The sequence below is a fragment of the Puntigrus tetrazona genome, chromosome 12, assembly GCF_018831695.1.
Source record: "Puntigrus tetrazona isolate hp1 chromosome 12, ASM1883169v1, whole genome shotgun sequence".
NCBI classification, from domain to species: Eukaryota; Metazoa; Chordata; class Actinopteri; order Cypriniformes; family Cyprinidae; genus Puntigrus; species Puntigrus tetrazona.
In genome coordinates, this window is record NC_056710.1 from 139,851 (window position 1) to 152,350 (window position 12,500).

The 12,500-nt window shown below is 42.3% G+C and overlaps 1 pseudogene; it reads right to left on the minus strand.

The window, feature by feature from the left end:
- Positions 1-821: 821 nt before the first annotated feature.
- Positions 822-12,500, minus strand: part of LOC122355755 — a 15,293-nt pseudogene continuing 3,614 nt past the window's right edge.

A 12,500-nucleotide genomic window follows, 5' to 3' on the forward strand; every position in this document is an offset into this window, starting at 1 on the left:
CATAAGAGCTGAATAAATCATCTTTCCACTGATGTCTGGTTTGTTATGATCGGATAATATTTGTCTGAGATACAACGATGTGAAAATCTGGATGTGCAGAACGATCTAAAATGCAAACCACTTTTCAAGCTGTGCAAAATGAAGTTCTTAGCGATGAATATCACTAATATAAAATGAAGATTTTATATGTTTACCTTAAGAAATTTACTAAATATCTTCATGAAAACATTCTGGGCTAAAAAGAAAATCTGATCGTTTTGACCTAGACTCTGTATCGTTGTCCTCTGACTCGTTCTTCAGGGATGAGGTGGTTTTCAGAGAAAAGAGCTGCATGTAAACACCTCATTCAGAAAATCACCTGAAAGGAGAGTCACATGCTCAGACTGCACAGAATTATGGGTGATGATAATTAGCTATAGATGTTAAGGAATGGAAACTGATTTGTGAAGTGGCAATCAAATAAGAACAACTCTTTCCAGTTCGAGTCAGAGTTTTAGGACTTTTCGAAGGGTCTCTAATTAAACCGTGTTTAAGTTTTAATAAAAATAATAACTGAGCACACACTGCAGAACCGGCGGCAGCATCTGGACTCTCTTGTGTTATAACACGTGTAGATCAGCAGACCTGAAACAACCATATTTCTGTATATAAGCGGCATATTTCAGAATATGAGCGCAATCGAATATGGAGCTGGAAACGCTTGTAAACGTGAATCAGAGTCCTGGCTGTGAGCTTTTCTGTGCCCGTGATGCTGAAAGGCTTTATAGACCGGAGCTGAAGAGCGGAGAAGAAGAGATCAGACTGCGACTCTCTAGTGCTCTTCAGCACAGATCGGCGCTGCCGCGTCGCTCCCACAGCTGTAGTTCAGTCCCTTCAGCGCAGACCAGCAGATACGACTCACTCTCACCCTGAGGCCTGCGCACCTGTCAATCAAACACTCTCTGATTACACACTCCGACACATCTGAGTTTGTAGGCTGCCTGTTTGTGTATACGTCTATGCATTATGTACATTATATACACACAAATGCATGCATACATTTAAGAAGATATCCATTATATTTATATATAACATACATTATAAAAATATACACATATGTAAATATATGTTTTTCAAAATATATGTGTGTGCATGTATATATACATAATATACAGAGTACACGTGACGCTTCTGAGTGCACTCACCCTGTTGAAGAGCACCAGGTGTCGGTGCAGGGCCGTCACTAGCGGGTAATGGCAGGCAGGGGCGTCACGGAGCTCTACAAACATCAGGGACGTCCAGTCAGCTTTCAGACAAACACCACGGACACGTGTAGGAATTACACACAGATCAGCACACAACAGATACAGGTGACACCAGCCATGAGAGATGCAGTGCTAAAGAGAGGTTTACGTCCCACACGGAGTCCTGACTGCCCAGACACCGACACACACACAGCTCTGTGACCGGAGGAGAAACAGCTGTTAGACTGGCCTCAGCCAACACACACACACACACACACACTCACTCACTCACTTATGCAGGCACATGCTCACTGGTCACGCACACACACACACTCCACTTACACACATGCTCACACACACACACATTTAAACACATGCTTGCACACACACACATTCACACTCACACACACATACATACATACACACACACACACTCCACTTACGCTTTACACATGCTCACACAGACACTCATTTACACACATGCTTGCACACACTGTTACACTCACACACACACATTCACACACACACACACACACACACACACACACACACACACTCACACAGTGATGCCGCTGTGAGCCTGCGAGCGTGAGTGAGGGTGAAACATCATGCATGAACGCAGGTTTACAAAGAATCATTAAGTTCAAAACACAGTCAGAAGATGTGTAAGAACCTTCTGAGACATTATTGTCTCATCACAAACAAAACACTGTCTTAGAGTCTTAGAGGGGCGTATGATGAGGCTAAAAACATTATTTGTGTGTCTGGTGTAATGCAATGTGTTTATGAGATTTAAGTTTCATTATTTTCCACATCCTGTACATTATTGTTTCTCCCTCTAAGCCCCGCCTCCTGAAACGAGAAGTCTATTTGTACAAAACTCATCGTTCTAAAAAGCGAGGTGTGCTCTGATTGGCCAGCTAGTCGTGGTCCTCTTTTAAACACAAAGTAGTTTCAGTTTCATGACGCAACACAGCGCCTCCGAACATGGCGCCCGCAGCAACACTACAGACAGAATAATAGCCCAGCCTTTCTTTCTTTGATTAAACATTTGGGCGGAGTTATGCAAATAAACCCACTCTGTGATGTAGATAGAGTGTTTAAACGAGTCGCTTTAGGGGTGTAGACAAGTCATAACTTTCATAAAGAATATCTCTTTGGCTTCACTGTAAGTGTCATAAACAAAGCAGACAGTGAATCAGTTATTATTTGTCTGTCATGAACTTGGTCATGTGACTTGCAGTTGTTCTGCAGTGTTTCATTATCTATTCCGGGACGCGATATTTATCTCTGTTCTCAGGCAGAGAGCTTCACACACTGTATAGATAATATTACACACACATCTCTGAAGATCTGTCAGCGTGACATCTGTACTGCTAATTCCAGATCACAGCCTGTTCCTGACCTTGGTTTCTGCCGGCGGTCAGTCTGAGGATCTCTCTCTCAGTTCGGTCATCTCCTGCTCAAGCTCTTCTGTTCCTGTGCTCGGCCTTGTGCAGACGCCTGAGAACATCAACAGCGCTGTGTTTACTAGCAGTACATCAACAACCCTGCGCAGTCATCCCCTGCTCACTGTTCACTAAGACAGAAGTCTGAAATACTACAGTAAAACCTGTTGAATGGGTAAATTATATTGAAAAACAGTACAATCACACACACACACACACACACACACACATTATAAACAGAAAAAAAAACAAAGCCAGAAGCCAGAAACGTGAAACCAAAACATCTCTTAATATGGCCACTGTCACCAATTACGCCTGAGATCCGTGCAGTCTGCGCGGTGATTCACGAGTCATTCGCTTAGAGTCTGAGTCTGCGCTGTGGTGATTCATTTAGAGTCTGAGTCTGCACTGTTGCTTAGGAACTGATTCGTGCAGTAGAGTCTGGAGTCTCAAGTCGCAGTGGTGATTCATTTAGGGAGTCTGAGTCTGTGCAGCAGAGATTCATTTAGGAGTCTGAGTCTGATTCATTTAGTAGTTATTCATTTAGAGTCTGAGCAGCAGTGATTCTGTGCACAGTTTAGAACTGGAGTCTGTGCAGTAGTGATTCATTTAGAGATAACAAGTCTGGTAGTGAGTAGTGATTCGCAAGTAGTGATTCGTTTAGAGTCTGAGTCTGCGCAGTAGTGATTCAGTCAGAGTCTGAGTCTGTGCAGTAGTGAGTCAGTTAGAGTCTGAGTCTGCGCAGTAGTGATTCATCAGAGTCTGAGTCTGCACAGTAGTGATTCAGTTAGAGTCTGAGCTTACGTAGTAGTGATTCGCTTTAGAGCTGGAGTCTGTGCAGTAGTGATTCGCTTAGATAACAAGTCTGCACAGTGCAGTGATTCGCTTAGAGTCTGAGTCTGCGCAGTAGTGATTTATTTAGAGTTTGAGTCTGTGCAGTAGTGATTCAGTTAGAATCAGAGTCTGCGCAGTAGTGATTCGGTCAGAGTCTGAGTCTGCACAATAGTGATTCGTTTAGGTAACAAGTCTGCACAGTAGTGATTAATTTAGGGTCTGAGAGTGCACAGTAATGATTCGCTTAGAGTTGGAGTCTGTGCAGGTAAGGATTTGTTCAGAGTTCAAGTCTGCACAGTAGTGATTTGTATATAGTTCGATTTGCAGTAGTGATTCATTTAGAGCTGGAGTCCGGGCAGTAGTAATTCATTTGGGCCCTATAAGTCTGAGCGTAGTAGTAATTCAGCTGAAGCCATAGTTATGAGCCATACTGTAGCCAGCCACCAGATGGAAATGTTTTGGCTTCCCTTTTCAGCGTTTATTATTAGATTTGACTGTAAGAGTTTATTTATCATATTAAACAACAGCATTTATGAACAGATATGACTGTGATAGCTGAGTGTATGTTGTTGTACCGCTGCAGCTCATAAGCGTGTGTGTCCCTCTGCTCGCCTCTGGCTCAGCAGGAAGTTCAGGAAGTGACATCAGCTCAGCGGTGACGGATTCTCTGAGCTGCCACACCTGATTCTGCAGCTCGTTCACACCGACATCTGATTCAGACTGCTGCGAGATGAAGGTCACACAAAATTTACACAAACTGATATGATTCTTTAGGGCCCAGTTCATGACATTGGTTCGAATTTCTCAGCGGTAGTGTAACACAATACCCTGTTTTTACCCTGTCAGAAACAACTCACAGCGAGCCGTTTTAGTGCATGTTCATTTAAATGCTAATAAGCTCCACTGGCCCCGCCCCGAGCCGTTCTCTTGAGCCATATAGCCAAAGAACTTACTACATTAGGAAATGCAATCCAAGCAAAAAGCATAAAAACTGGAGGTGAAGCGAATGATTCACCTGAACATAGACGCATTCCCTTCAAAAACAAAAGCACTTCTTCAGCGGGTTCAGATTTCAGGAGTAAACACCAACTGCTATATTCATCCAACAATAAAGCGCCTCAGTCTCTTAGGAGCCGTTTTGTCTGCATCGAAACAATGAAGGACTGATGACAGCTCACTGAGGGCGGAGCTATGATAAAACAACACTGTCAATCAACAAGTGTGGGAGGGGCTTGTGCCTGTGTGATGTCACACCGCCAAGAAGCTAAGTACAGCTTGATTTGAGAAAGGGCATATTATATATATATATATATATATATATATATATATATATATATATATGGATTAAAAGTGAATTTTTCATTTACTACAATATCGCTTTTAGTGCAATTACTCACTCCTACGTATTCGTGATAATTCAACAAACCGCCTATTTTATGTTATGTATTTACGTGTCTTGTAATTGTTGTTATTATATATGAATGCATTTCAAAAACAATCGTTGGACCCACTTCTGAATTTCATGTGACGCATTCCCAGCACATAATCTAATGGATATAAAAATTAATCCAAAGCTTTCTTTTATATATATAATCTAATGGTTTTAACTCACTCCGACCTGGCCTAATTTCTCCCCGGTTTGATTTAATCAGAATAATTTTAAACCTTAAACTTCAATAGCATGATTGTTTTTGGAAATTCTGTGCTCTGTTTGACTTCCTCTGGGTTTTACGATATAATATTGGTACCAGTTTTTCCTGCAGGTGGAGCAGATCTCTCTCCTGCTGCTGGTTGATCTCCATCATGATGTGTCTGGTTATGTCCAGCGCCTCCCGTCTCTCTGCAGCAGAGCGAACATCTTAAAGCTGCGCTGAATGATAAAGCCGCCATGAAGAGTCACTAACCTGGTGGCTGTGTAAGAGTATCCTACAAACGCCAGATGAAGCCCGACCGGCGCCGCTCCGCCGCCGCTCAGGCTCTCCTGAACACAAGAGCAGAAGAGCCAGATCACGCCGAGGTTCTCCGCCTCCGCGCGGATCTGAAGGCTCGTACCGTGGGCTCAGGCAGTCGCCCAGCACGCCGGTTGGAGGTGTCTGTGGCGCCGGAGACATCGGACGGTACGTGGAGGAGGAGGAGGAGATGAAGGGAACTCCAGTCCAAACCTGTGAAGAACGGGTGTTTTCTGAAGTCCCGGAGCCCCGTGAGCCCAGCCTCTCGCTCCTGTCACAGATCAGAGCGCTGATGAGGGACCGTGCCTCCTCGGACACCTCCGACCCCGGAGGAAAGTCAAAATAATCCTGTTCAGACAGATCCATCAATCCATGTTCATGCACAAACATAGTGCTACAAACAAGTAGTAGTAGTAATAAATTAAAAGTTCAGTTTAGCTTGAAGGAATTATAACTAATAAAATAAAAATAAAAATAAAAAAAGTATATTACTGTTGTAGACTGAAACGCACTTCCTAAAAGACAAACAATAATTAACACAAAAACATTTCACCACAGCCCAGAAAAATAAAAAGCGGTTTAATCTGAAGAAAATATGGTGGAAAAGTATAACATATTACTCAAAATAATAAATATATGACAATATGAGACAGAGCTACACACTTTTTCATCCATCACTTGTTGCATTTTCATCTTAAAGGGTTGATTGAATCGTTAGGAGTTCCCTGAAACAATTTAACTGCATGCTTAAAAGATTAGTTTAAGTTTTATACGCTCATTTGATCGCCGCTTTTTGGAAAGCAAATTTGAATATTTAAATCCAGAAATACTGAAAACATTTGTGAACAATAATGCCATTACCGCTTTTGTGGATTTCAAACGTTTCTTGAATATTAAAAGCTATTTGAAACCACTAAAACAGAATCAGAGGAGATCTACGTCCGTTTGATTCAAAGTAAATGTTAGTTATGTTGAAGGTACGGTCTGTTTGCGTGCTGATCGTTTCTTCTACTTCCTCCTCAGCTCTTCCTCCAGCTGTCACTGACGTGTAAACGTGGAACGCTCACCTTGAACTTTCTGACGTCAACAGACTTGTTTTTTACTCTTTTTCACCAAAGAGGAAGCTCTGAAGCATACAGTACTGAAGAATAAACTAATAAAGGTGTTTAAGGAAGAGTCTTTAAGCTCACTAGCGGTCACTGATAACACACACACACACACTCACTTACACACGTGCTCACACACACACTCACTTCACGCACATGCTCACACACACACACACACACACACACACACACACACACACACACACACTCACTTACACACGTGTGCTCACACACACACACACCCACACACACATGCTCACACACACACACACACACACACACACACACACACTTACACACACACACACACACACACACACTCACTTACACACGTGCTCACACACACACACACACACACACACACACAGGTGATGTTTAACTAAAGTCATTTTAGTGCAAGTAATTGTAAAGTTAAAAGTAATGTTGCTTGTGAAGTAAGTTTTATGTTTTGAGCAAGATCTGTGAGTCTCAGTGTGTGGTTTTTCTCAAAGCAAAAAAGATAGTAGAAACGTGTAGACTTGTCAAGATTTACTAGTTCAAAATCGTATTCTCTGCCACCCGCCAGCTCTACCTTGAAGTGTATAATCTTGGCGTGAGGTCTCGGAGATGGACTCGGCGAGAAGGTGTGGTTCCCAGCAGCATCTCGTGAGGCGCAGACGCCCAGAGCCCACCAATCACACTCCAGAGCCAGAGCCTCCGCCGCCTCCACCGCCCTCGCAGGATCTCTGGAGACAGATAGTCTGGAGTCCCCACGGCCAGAGACGAGTGGACCTGAGAACAACACACACACACACACACACACATGAGCACGGCGGGTAATCACACACCACTGAATGAAGGCTTCACGCCTCACAAACATCACCAGGCCGTCATCCTCCAGACGCAGGCAGGAGCCAAAATCCCCAACCGAGCGTGACCTTTCTGCCGTCAGGAGAATGTTGTCAGGCTTGATGTCTCTGTGAAAGAGAGCAGGCATCAAGTTGAGCATCTGAAGATTCCTATACTGCATACTATCCAATCATATGCGTGTGTGTGTGTGTATTCAAATGAAGTAACGTATATGTTTATGCATGTTTAGACACACTGATTCGTGTTAGTACGGATACCTGTGCACGTGAACGAGTCTGTGGACTGAATCGATAGCCGCCACCATCTCGGCCAGGTAGAACTGAGCCATGTCCTCCGGGATCCGATCACCAAACTTACTCAGCAACGTCAGCAGATCTCCACCGACATAGTAATCCATGACCAGATACTGCAGAGCAGAAGAAGAGAGACAAGAGAAAGACGAACACACAGAACTGAAAATGATTCATGAGACAAAAACTGAATCATCTGAGTCACTTTGAATGAATCTTTGTGTGTGTGTGTGTGTGTGTGTGTGTGTGTGTGCGCACATCTATTAGTTTCTGCTACAAATACCATAACAAATATTACAAAACATCAGATTTGAAATAATTAAAAACGGTTTTCTGTAGTGTGTTTTGGGACATGTTCGATTTATTGGTTTTAACAAGCCACCAATAGATGAATAGAACATTCTTATGGGTTTGTGAATCATTTGATTGAGATCAGGTTAGCAATACTATTGATACTGAGACAAAGAACCTATGACTTTTTATTTTCAGTCGCTGGACGGACTACATCTTCAGGATCAGGACCTCAAGTGACTTTGAAAATCATGTGATTCACATCAGAACTTCATTCACTTAATTCACTTTATTAACTTCATTAATTATTAGCCGTTTCTCATCTGAACATTTCAGAATATTAAGTTATAAATGTGACCATCGTTCTAATTAATCATAATCGTACATGTTTATGAGTTAAATAAACATATATGGCTTTTCGCAGATTCACGAATCATTTGATTCAGATCAGAACAATTCAGATTTCACAACATGTCAAACTTTTACATACCAAAAAATACTTTAACGGTATTAAACACCACATGCATGTATAAATATGTGCTATTTTTTATTGATTTGTAGCGTGTTTTGTGTGTTTTTATGAAAGCTTGTCTGAACAGACCAAATGACAATGAACCAGGCCTACTTTTTAATTTTTCTTACACCAATATGTTATTAAACATTAAATATTACAGTTAGAGAAGTGAATTATGATCTGAGGTCATGACTAATAACATTCTGATTCAAACGAAAGTGAAACAGGTCAGGCTGTGAATCAGTGAATCAGTGAATCAGTGAATCAGTGAGTCGGTTGTGTGAAGCGACGTACGAGGTAATCGTCGCCCTGGAAAGCGTAATGTAGTTCAGTGATCCAGCGCCGGTCTCCTTTGAGCAGAACCTCTCGCTCCTCCTGATAGCACGCCGTCCTGAACACACACACACCGTATTATTAAACCCGGTTAAGGGGAAACGTTCTCAGAACATTAGCTAACGTTCTCTCAAAGTTACTAACAAACATTCTTTCAGTAACATTAACAGAACATTCTTTCAACGCCAGATTCACGCCTTAGGAAGAAAAATTTTGCATTGCCTTATTATTAAAAAAAAATGAACAATATATTTCATATCTTTTAAATTTTTCATATCTTTTTATTAACTTAAGAAGCGCCAAATTCTTGAAGATAATCTTCTTAAAAACAAAGCCCCAGACTTCTTACCAAATAGTAATTAAATTATTGTATTAGCTTATTTCAAATGAATAATAATGTTCTCAAAATATTAGCACAAAAATGTTATTTATACATTTTCCAAGGTATATTATATTTCTAAAAGAGTTTAGGACATTCAACTAATGTTTTTAATGCTACTTGTTTCAGAGCATTACATTCAAATGTAACATTCTCATATTAAACATGAAATATTAAACATGACAAAATGATCAAAATGGAATGTTGCTTAAAGTTTTTTCAGTTCAGAGAACACTTAAATAACATTTTCACAACGCTAGCGAAATGTTCTCAGAACATCTTTTTGTTAGCTAGGAATCTATTTTTTGCTGGTTACCTCTCCACGCTTGTCAGTATGTTCCACTTGTTCATGATCTTCAGAGCGCAGACCTGCTGTGTGTCACGCACACGAGCCAGAGCCACCTGCACATGTACTCATCAGTCAATATACTCATAATCATCTTTTTCATAACAGAACCAGCACAAACCCTCTCACTCTCGCTGAAGGTTCCTCGGCCGATCACCTTCAAGATGTCAAAGTCATTCCTGCTTATCCAGTCTTCTTCACCTGTCTGACCAAAGGCTCCGGGCTGCAAATATCGGAGGAAAGAGAACATCACACAACTCGACCAGAACTATAATGACAAATATGACTATAAAGCTTCAATAATTACTATATCTTGAAGAGAACAGTCAATGCCACAGCTGTACACATAACTCGAGTTATGTAATCAGATTACTTTTTAAAGTAGTGTAACACATTACTTTTCTGTGCACAAGAAATGTTTTTCCTGTTTATTGACTGACAGCTCTCATGTTGCCAGGTTGAGAGAAATTGGGAGTTAGCGCAGAGGAGAAAAGGTTGCCAGGTTTTTTCCTGAAACCCATTTAGTTTCTACTCAAAATGATCACAAATATTCGCTATTCAGTATTGCTCAAAATGAAGCAAAACAGTCAAATGCAAACCCAACATATAACGCAAATCCAAGAACTAAATATGTTAAATAAGACAAATAAAGTGTATGCATATAATACCATTGTATTAATCAGTGTTTGTTTCTAAGCTAATAAGCAAAAATGACTTTAAAATCTTTTTTTTTGTAATTTCTAAAGAGTGTTGGATTTTCTTCCCATGTTATTTTCCAGAAAACAGCACAGGTTTGTTTGAATAGCGAATTGTGAATTCATATTTCCTTCAGCCTAATCCAGATTCATTTCACTTTTGGTGTGAAAGGGCTTTTGCATTTACCAAAATATAACTTTTATATTAAAAACAAACAAGCAAGCCCAGCCCTGGTGAGAAAAAGTAACGCAAATAATGTAACAGATTACTTTTTTCTATAAAAAGTAACTAATGCAAAAGTTACTTTTCAGAATTAAATGCAATATTATAATATTTTTGATAGTTCTTTACTATACTTTAAAAATACTAAAATACTTTAATGCACGGCAAACCATTAATTACCCTTACATATATATATATATATATATATATATATATATATATATAAAGAATAATAATTTGATTCTATTGCAGCCTATTGACTGCAGTTTCAGTGCTCTTGTTAGCTTGAACCTCCTGATCGGCCCGGACTGTGCCTTTAAGAGCGTGCAGCACAGAAATAGAACAGATGAACTAAGAATAGCACGCTCATGTCTGAGACTTTTTAAGGCAAAAGTTTTCCAGCCTTGGTCTCGAGCCGCTCTCCTAGCTGCAGGAATGCGAGCGAGACCAAGGCAACAACGTGAAACTGTTTTACTGCACAGAACGCTCCACATTTCCAGCACAAAGAAAGGCATGAGACAGCTTGAGACAGGCATGAGGAGCCAGAGTCTCCTGCAGGACTGTAAACACTGCACACACACACACACACACACACACACACTTCTCTGTGTTCTGACGGCTTCTGAGTCCTCTTCAACACAGTCATACTTCAGGTTTATGCCTTTGGGTAAAAGCATCTAGTGTGAATTGACTTAAAATCAAAACCTTATCTTTGACGTGTTGCAATAGGCTATAACATACAATTTTATTGTCCTGGCATTTTACTGCTCTATTGCGTCGCCAGTGAAAACCCACGGCTTGTGGTGCTTTGTACGATCCTGGGAACCATCCTGAACCTTGGCAGGTCACCTAGGGGCAGCCAACACCACTCAATGGATCTGTGAAGCGGTTCTGCCAAGCCTGCTCCACCTGGCAGGTGCCCCCATCCCTAAGTCTGCCTAAATCTGCCCGGGGTGTGAACGCATCCTGGTGATTGTCGACTATGCCACCCGGCATCCAGACGCAGTTCTCTCCAAAAGCAAAAGTCCAAATCCATTGCCAAGGAACTGTTCCTGCTGTTCACCTGAGTCGGCATCCCAGTGAAGATCCTGACCAGTCAGGTACCTCCTTCTTGTCCCGGCTAATGGCTGACCTCTGCTGGCTGCTGAAGATGAAGTTGTTGAGGATCACTGTCTATCATCCCCAGACTAATGGGCTGGTTGAACACTTTAACCTGACTTTGAAGCAGCAGATGTGTGACTAGTGGTCGGAGAGGACAGGTGCGACTGGACCTCATGTTGCCATATGTCCTGTTCGGGATTCGGGAAGTTCCCCAGGAATGAAACGGCTTTCACCTTGTTCGAGCTCCTCTTCAAGCTGGACATGGCAGAGGAGTCCTGAAGCAGCAGCCGGTTGCCCATCGGACCACTGTCGAACACGCTAAGGAAATGAGGGAAAGAATCGACCGAGTCCAGGAGCACCTTAGTAAGCGCAGCAGGCCTATCAATGCCATTACAACCAGGCAGCCCAACTACACGGAGATCCAGCCCGAGACCGAGTCATAGTCCTCGCCCCACAGCTGCCTGCAAGTTCCTAGGCCACCTGGCAGGGCCCATATACAGTGTTGGAAATTGGACCGGTTACTTTATCGCTTACGCCAGCCTGATGACAAAGAGCTTACCAGCTGTTCCACATCAACCTACTGAAGAAATTGGTCGGGATTAGGACCGCTCGCCGCCCCTTGCCACTTCCAATCTCGTTGTTGTTGACGCCAACCCCTATGAATTTGGAGGCTGTCCCTAGAGCCCTGACTTTAACTCCCCTTCCGGCTGCAGACTGATTCCCTCTGACACAGGATTGGGCGCCGTCCTGTCCCAGGTCCAGGAAGGAGGGAGCATCCAGCCGAGGCTGACCGCAGCTGAAAGAAACTACGCTGTGGTGGAGAAGGAGGCCCTGGGCAGTCCCAGAGCCGCGGTGCTACCTCCTGGGCCAGAGGTTCACACTGGTTACCGACCACGCGCCACTGCACTGGATGGCCGGG